Genomic DNA, 7,963 nt, shown 5'->3' with positions numbered 1-7,963 from the left:
TGTTGGCATGGGCATCCCTAACTCCTGCCTATAGCTTTGTGAACAGTTTCCCTATTAAACTTCCTCAATTATCCCAGTTTGCATCTATCATCCATTTCCAGCCAGGACCCTGAAACATATACTTGAGCAAATGTAAAATAAAGTAAGAGAAAGAACATACCAAAGAGAGAGAAATAGCCTGAAACTGAAGCAAGTGTAACCCAAGCAAGAGAACATGCCTCGCATACTTTTGCCTTTCGTTCAATGAGTAAGAGCTCAAGGACAAGATTATCAAGTCAAGAATGACATTTAAAAGGAGATTAGAGGGGTGCCTGGGTAACTCAGTAGGTTGAGCATCTGACTTTGGCTCAGGTCATGATCTCACAGTTCATGAGTTCAAGCCCCACATCGGGTTCTGTGCTGACAGCTCAGAGCCTGGAGCCTGATTTGGATTCTGTGTCTTCCTCTCTTTCTCCCCCTCCCCTGTTCATGCTCTGTCTGTCTCTCTCTTGAAAATAAACATTAAAAAAGAATTTTAATAGATAAATAAAAGAAGATTAGAAATAAGACAACAAATTGATAACTTGATAACTAAGACATGAACTACTGCCATTTACTACCCAGGTAAAAATTAATTTCAGATAGCAAAAAATGAAATGAATAGATCTGAGAAGCAAATTAATGATGTTGAGAAGGTTACAATGACTACAAAAGAAAAAAAGTATGGCAATTAGAGAAGAAATGAGGGATGTAGAAGACAAACACATTTTTACACAAAGATAATCAAGGTCTCTGAAGTCAAGGACACAAAAGTGATGCCCAAAGTATTCTGACATCTTTAAGTCTTCTCTGAAATGAAGGAAGAACTGACCCTACAGATAAAAACAGCTTATCTGTTTAATTAAATGGGTCAATACCAAGATATCTGGGAAATAAACTTTAATGATAAAAAAAATAATTTTTTGGGCAACCAAATGCAGAGACAAATTTATCCACCAGAGTGAGAAGGCACACCAGCCTCAGTTTCCCCCAAAGCAATGATCAATGCCAAAAGATTAGGAGACATGTCTACAGGGCCAAGAAGAATATCATACTCAGACAAGTTTTAATTCAAGTATAAAAGCAACAGGAAGACACATCAAGAAACATCAAGAAACAGTAACACCCACAAAAAGTTTTTGAAAAAAAAATAGTCCATAATGAAATCCAGGCAAACAAGAAAAAAACTAGAAATAAAGTATAGAGGAAGAAAGTAGTCAGGACAGAAGGCTTGGTGAAAAGCAGAATGCATTAGAAGATAATTTGCAAATTATATGTGTGCTAAGGGCTTAATATCCAAAACATATCAGGAACTTATACTGCTCAACACCAAAAAAACAAATAATTTGACTTAAAAAAGGGTGGAGGAGATGAACTGACATTTTTCCAAAGGAGATGTGAAATCCAAATGAAGATGTGATATATGTATCATATAGCATATGTGATATGATACATGCCATATGTGATATGATATATACCATATGTGATGTGATATATATGTCATATATCATATGTGAGATATACATATCATGTTTTCTTTATCATTCATATATATGATATGTTATTCATATATATGTATATATATATATGCAACAGAATATTACTCAGCTATTAAAAACAAGAATGAAATCTTGTCACTTATCACAATATGGATGGACTTAGAAGATACTGTGTGAAGTGAAATAAGTCAAAGAAAGACAAATACAGCATGAGTTCACTTATATGTGTAATATATAAAACAGAACAAACGAACAAACAAAACAAAACAGCAACAGACTCATAGATACAGAGAAGAAACTGGTGGTTGCCAGAGGGGGGAGTAGTCAAGAGCTGGGCAAAATAAGTAAAGGGAATTAAGAGGTAGAAACCTCCAGTTATAAAATAAATGTCACAGGGATGTCATGTAAAGCATAGGGAATATAGTCAATATTGTAATAACTTTGTATGATGACTAGTTATCATGGGGATCATTTCATAAAATACAAACATATCGAATCACGGTGATGCACACCTGAAACTAACAGGATACTGTATGTTAATTACTCTTCAATAAGTTTTTTTTTTAATTGACATGCATAAGGGCTCAGAAAATATACCACCCAAATGCCCTTAAAACTTAAAGACATGTACCAGATAATCACTAAATGGATTAGCACTGAGAGTTCACAAGTTGGAAAGTGACGGTATAAAAAGGCCAATAGTTCCTCTCCTGTTGGAAGTCAATTCTAATGGCCGAGCCTCAACCATGGAAATGCCCCCATTCAAGGATAGCTGTCAACTTCACAACCCAACCTTATTCCTGTAGGTCTGGTTTCCCCATCAGACCTAAGATATCAGCAATTCTGGGAAACCCTGGAGGGAGGGATGGTGATGGCACAGGAAAGAAAACACTGTGCTGAAATCAAGGTCAACTTATAAAAATAAATGGCCTAGCATTTCTGCTACTACTAAGAAATGCCAGGTAGTTGAACATTCATACTAAGAACAACTAGAAAATCCAGAGCTTTGGAAGCAGTGAGAACCAGAGGGGCTAAAATTTTAGAGAGAAGAGAACCTTTGAGACATGAACCTTTCAGGCTGAATCTCAATGTGGTTAGTGTCTTTTTTGTTAATTTTTTTTTTTTTTTTTAATTTTAGACGGGGAGAGAGAGCAAACAGAGGAGAGGGGGAAAGGAGAGAGAGAGAGGATCTTAAATAGGCTCCACACCCAGTGTGGAGCCCAACAAGGGGCTCTGTCCCACAACCCTGAAATCATGACCTGAGCCCGAATCAAGAATCGAATGCAGGGCCCCTGGGTGGCTCAGTCATTTAAGCATCCGACTTCGGCTCAGGTCATGATCTTGCAGTTTGTGAGTTCCAGCCCCGCATCAGGCTCCGTGTTGACAGCCTAGAGCCTAGAACCTGCTTCGGATTCTGTGTCTCCCTTTCTCTGTCCCTCTCCTGCTTGCACTCTGTCTCTCTCTCTCTCTCTCTCAAAAATAAATAAACATTAAAAACAATTTAAAAAAAGAAAAGAGTTAGATGCTCAGTCAACTGAGCCACCCAGGTGTCCCTCCCAATGTAGTTACAGCCTGAAAATCAGGCCCCGTCCCAGGCAGAGGGGCCACAGATGGGGGACAGAGACGCCAATGAGCTTTTGGTGGTCATGCTGAGAAGTCGAGACAAACTTGTACACTTGAGGGGCTTCAAACACACGGACGGTTTTCCTTCAACATTTGTGGAATTCCAAAGCTGTGCAGGGCTGGAGGCTAAAGGGCTAAGAAGGCAATCTCTGAAGCCAAACTGGAATGTTACGCATTTCCTTGGTGCTTAAGAGAAAAAAAAACACCTGCCAAGAAGAGCCCTATAAAATTAAAATTCCTAGAGAGAGCAAATAATTCACTCCGATGAGCTGCAACTGTTTGGGGGTTTTTTGTTTTGTTTTGTTTTTTTGGTTTTTGTTTTGTTTTGTTTTATTAGGGAGAAGATGACAATCTGGGCCAATGTAGAGACTTAGTATCCAGACTTAGGCCCCAGTAGATGAACAGAAAACAGAGCAGAGCTTTGGCAGTTATGCGGGGCTAGAGTGGCAAATGTGGAGATTGGAGACATTGCAAATTCACTGCTGGTCTCCCCTAGAATCACTGCCAAAGTCTAGAGTTTGTGGGATAGAAAAGATTAAAAATTAAGTCTACAATTTCTAAATTTTTTTTTAACATTTGTACATTTTTTGAGAGACAGATCATGAGTGGGGGAGGGACAGAGAGAGAGGGAGACACAGAATCCAAAGCAGGCTCTGGGTTCTGAGCTGTCAGCACAGAGCCTGATGCAGGGCTCGAACCCACAAACCATGAGTTCATGACTTGAGCCAAAGTCGGACCTTTTAACCGACTGAGCCACCCAGGCGCCCCAAGTCTGTAACTTCTAAAAAGCAGAATAAAAATCCCCAGTCGCTCAGTCATAAGACAAGTAACTGTCACACTCTCAAATGAAAGCCACAAAAAGCCACAACCCTGAAACAGGGGAAAGCCAGGTAGACTGGGTCTTACCTAAGCTACAGCTCAAATGTGAGTCTTATTTAATCTCTGGCTGAATTCAGGGAATCATGTCCATACTCTTATTCCTCAGTAGAGGAAAAGGTAAACCTCCTCTGATGGAAAATCGCATCATCTGGTGTCTCTGACTTTTTTTGTTTTTAATATACAGCATCCCACATTTGATAAGAAATTAGTAGACATGCCAAGGCACAGGATCCATGTGACAAATACCAAAAGAAAAAAATAGCCAAAACAAGAAAACTCACTGATAATTCTGGACCCCAGAGAACAGAGCTAGCAGAATCAAATGGACATTCTAGAACTGAAAGCTGTAATACTGAAATCAAGGATCCAATAGATAGGTTTAATGGCAGATTGGATCTAACAGAAGGATCAGTGAACTGAAAACATGGTTTAATAAAAATATCCAAAATGAACAATAAAAAAAAAAAAAGAGAGAGAGAATGGGGAGAAATAATGACCCTCCTATATTACAGCAATAATTGGTTAAAAATGTTTTTTATAGGTGTCTGAGTGGCTCAGTCGGTAAGTATCTGACTTCAGCTCAGGTCATGATCTCGTGGTTTGTGAGTTCGAGCCCCACATCAGGCTCCGTGCCTACAGCTCAGAGTCTGGAGCCTCTTCAGGTTCTGTGTGTCTCTCTCTCTGCCCCTCCCCCCCCCCAAAATAAAAATAAATAAACATTTTAAAAATGTTTGTTTTAAAAGAGCCCATTTGCATTGCAACACAAATAATAAAGCAGCTAAGAATAAATCCACAGAGGAAATGTCCAGAAATTTTATGGAGAAAGATGTTAAGAATTTACTAAAGGCTGTAAGAGAAGGCATGAATACATGGTTAGATAGATCATACCCAGAGCTAGAAAGGCCACATTAAAATATAAGAATTCTGAGGTACCTGGGTGGCTCAGTCAGTTACACGTCTGACTTTGTCTCAGGTCACGATCTCGTGGTTTGTGAGTTCAAGCCTGCATCAGGCTCTGTGCTAACAGCTCAGAGCCTGGAACCTGCCTTGGATTCTGTGTGTGTCTCTCTTTCTGCCCCTCCCCTGTTCACTCTCTCTCTCTCTCTCTCTCTCAAGAATAAACATTAAAAAATTTAAAATATATGAATTCTACCTGCATTAATCTACACATACAAAAATTCAATCAAAATTCCAGTAAGATTTGAAAATTCACTTTCTAAAGAAAGAATCTCAAAACATTGGGGAAAGATGCAGGATTTAATAAAGGGCAATGGAACAACTGACTATCCATTTGGGGAAACAAAAATAGGCTTCTATTTCAATATTTCCTCCTGTCTCACTCCTTCATATTTTTCTATATATCCGTATACATTACTGTGCTCACAAAAAAGAAGTAGAACCTTGACAGATGAGAAATTGGAAGCGGGGATGGGAGGACACAAGACCATTGATGAGATCAATGTGAGCATTTTCATCACAGTCCAAAACCTATTCAGGAGATACCACTGAAAAAGTTGGAAGAGGGTGCCTGGGTGGCTCAGTTAAGCATCTGACTTTGGCTCAGGTCATGATCTCACGGTCTGTGAGTTCAAGTCCCACATCAGGTGAGCTCAAGTCCCACTTTGGGTGAATACAAGCCTCAGGTGAGTCCCGCTTCTCTCATCTCTCTCCCTTTCCCTCTTCTGCCCCTCGTGGAATTCTCTCTCTCTCTCCCTATCCCTCTCTCTCTCTCTGCCCCTGAATCACTTGCACCCTCACTCTCAAAAAAAAAAAAAAAAAAAAGTTGATACGAAGAGCGCTCCATCTCCAGAGATGGTAAATACAAGGTACAAGTTGCTGAGGGCAAGTGACAGAATTTTTAGTCTGCTGCACCATGCAGCAGGGTCATCTGGGTGAGAAGCCATCCCACACATTTCCCCCTTGTCCCCAGCTAGACCAGGCAACAATGAAAGTGTTTGCCTTCAGGAAGGACAAGAGACTGTGAGAGCTTATCTGGAGGGGTCTATAGGATTAGAAACATCCAGGAAGATTGGAGAACAACACCCAGATCTTCAATAAGAGGCCATGGAGAACCACCCATTGCAATATATCATAAGAGCTTAACAAAGTTGCTGGTCAGATCAATGTATTAAAATCAATATCTATCAGCGAAACCAATTAGAAAATGGGCTAAGAAAAAAACTGTGCCTTTCAGGCACATGCATCTCAATGTGTATAGCAGCATTATCCACAATAGCCAAAGTATGGAAAGAGCCCAGATGCCCATCGATGGATGAATGAAGAAGATATAGTATATATATACAATGGAGTATTACTCGGCAATCAAAAAGAATGACATCTTGCCATTTGCAACTACGTGGATGGAACTGGAGAGTATGATGCTAAGTGAAATTAGTCAGAGAAAGACAAATATCATATGACTTCACTCATATGAGGACTTTAAGAGACAAAACAGATGAACAGAGGTGAAGGGAAGCAAAAATAATATAAATACAGGGAGGGGGACAAAACATAAGAGACTCTTATGAGAGGCTATATAAACTGAGGGATATAGAGAATAATATAGAGGATATAGAGAACAAACAGGGTTGTTTGCTGGAGGGGTTATGGGGGGGTGGGCTAAATGGATCAGGGGCATTAAGGAAGATACTTATTGGGATGAGCACTGGGTGTTATATGTAGGGGGTGAACCACTGGAATCTACTCCTGAAATCATTATTGCACTATATGCTAACTAACTTGGATGTAAATTCACAAATAAATAATTAAATGATTGTTAAAAAAATAAAATAAAATAATAAAAATAATCTTAAAAAAAAGAAAGAAAGAAAAAACGGTCCCTTTCAAAATAGAGACAACCGCCATAACATAATTGGAATTAAACTTCATAAGTAGGGACTCCTGGAGGTGTCTGGGTGGCTCAGTCAGTGAAGCGTCTGACTCTTGATTTCAGTTCAGGTCATGATCCCACAGTTTCTGAGCTCGAGCCCTGCACTGCCCTGACAGTGTGGATCTTGCTTGGGATTCTCTCTCCCTCTCTCTCTGCCCTTCCCCTGCTTGTTCTCATACCTGCACAAGCATGTTCTCTCTCTCTCTCTCTCTCTCTCTCTCTCTTGTCAGTGGAAGAATGAAATTAATACTTACTTAGTGTTAAATTAATACTTACATTTAAGTGAAAACAGTCCCAGAGAGGAAGAGAAACTGAGGTGTAAAGGTATCATTTGAGCCACTAGATAAAACCATGCCTGAATCCTAAATCCTTGGGAGGGCAATAAATGCCCTGTGGTCATTGGGTAAGCAAATGTGAGTTGCTTGGTTTCTCTGTCTCTTGCAAACAAGAGTCCTATACTTCAGATTTTGAGTAAGGAACTCAAGGAAAACAAATTTAATGTTATAATAATGCTGCTTTTATAGGTAAATGAGAAGAGGGAAACTCCCAAGGATTTCCCATTTCCTACAGGATAAGTCATACTCCTTAGGCACTATTCCACCAAGACACACTGGAGCCTGGGGCAAAAGGAAAAATCAGTAACACTGATCCTGTCTTTATTTTAAATTTGGTATTTTGCTCATTATGGATTTTTCACACAGATTTGGGATTTTTTGATTTTTTTTAATGTTTTGAGAGAGAGTGAGAGCGAGAGAGCAGGGGAAGGGCAGAAAGAGAAGGAGACACAGAATCAAAAACAGGCTCCAGGCTCTGAGCTGTCAGCACAGAGCCAGACTCAGGGCTTGAACCCACAAAGAGTGAGATCATGACCAGAGCCTACATTGGACGCTTAAACAACAGAGCCACCCAGGAGCCCCCAGATTTGGGATTTCTTAAGTATTGCATTAAAGCATCATTTATCTTTACGTGTGAGTTGTTTCTGGAGTCCCCTTTAATTTTGTACCTGAGGTAAATGCCTTGGTTCCCTCACCATAGTATCAGCCTTGTCTTCGGG

The sequence above is a fragment of the Herpailurus yagouaroundi genome, unplaced genomic scaffold (genome assembly GCF_014898765.1).
Source record: "Herpailurus yagouaroundi ecotype Mexico unplaced genomic scaffold, PumYag 192, whole genome shotgun sequence".
Classification (NCBI taxonomy): domain Eukaryota; kingdom Metazoa; phylum Chordata; class Mammalia; order Carnivora; family Felidae; genus Herpailurus; species Herpailurus yagouaroundi.
The sequence above is the reverse complement of the archived record's forward strand: the minus strand, read 5'-3'. Positions refer to the sequence as shown.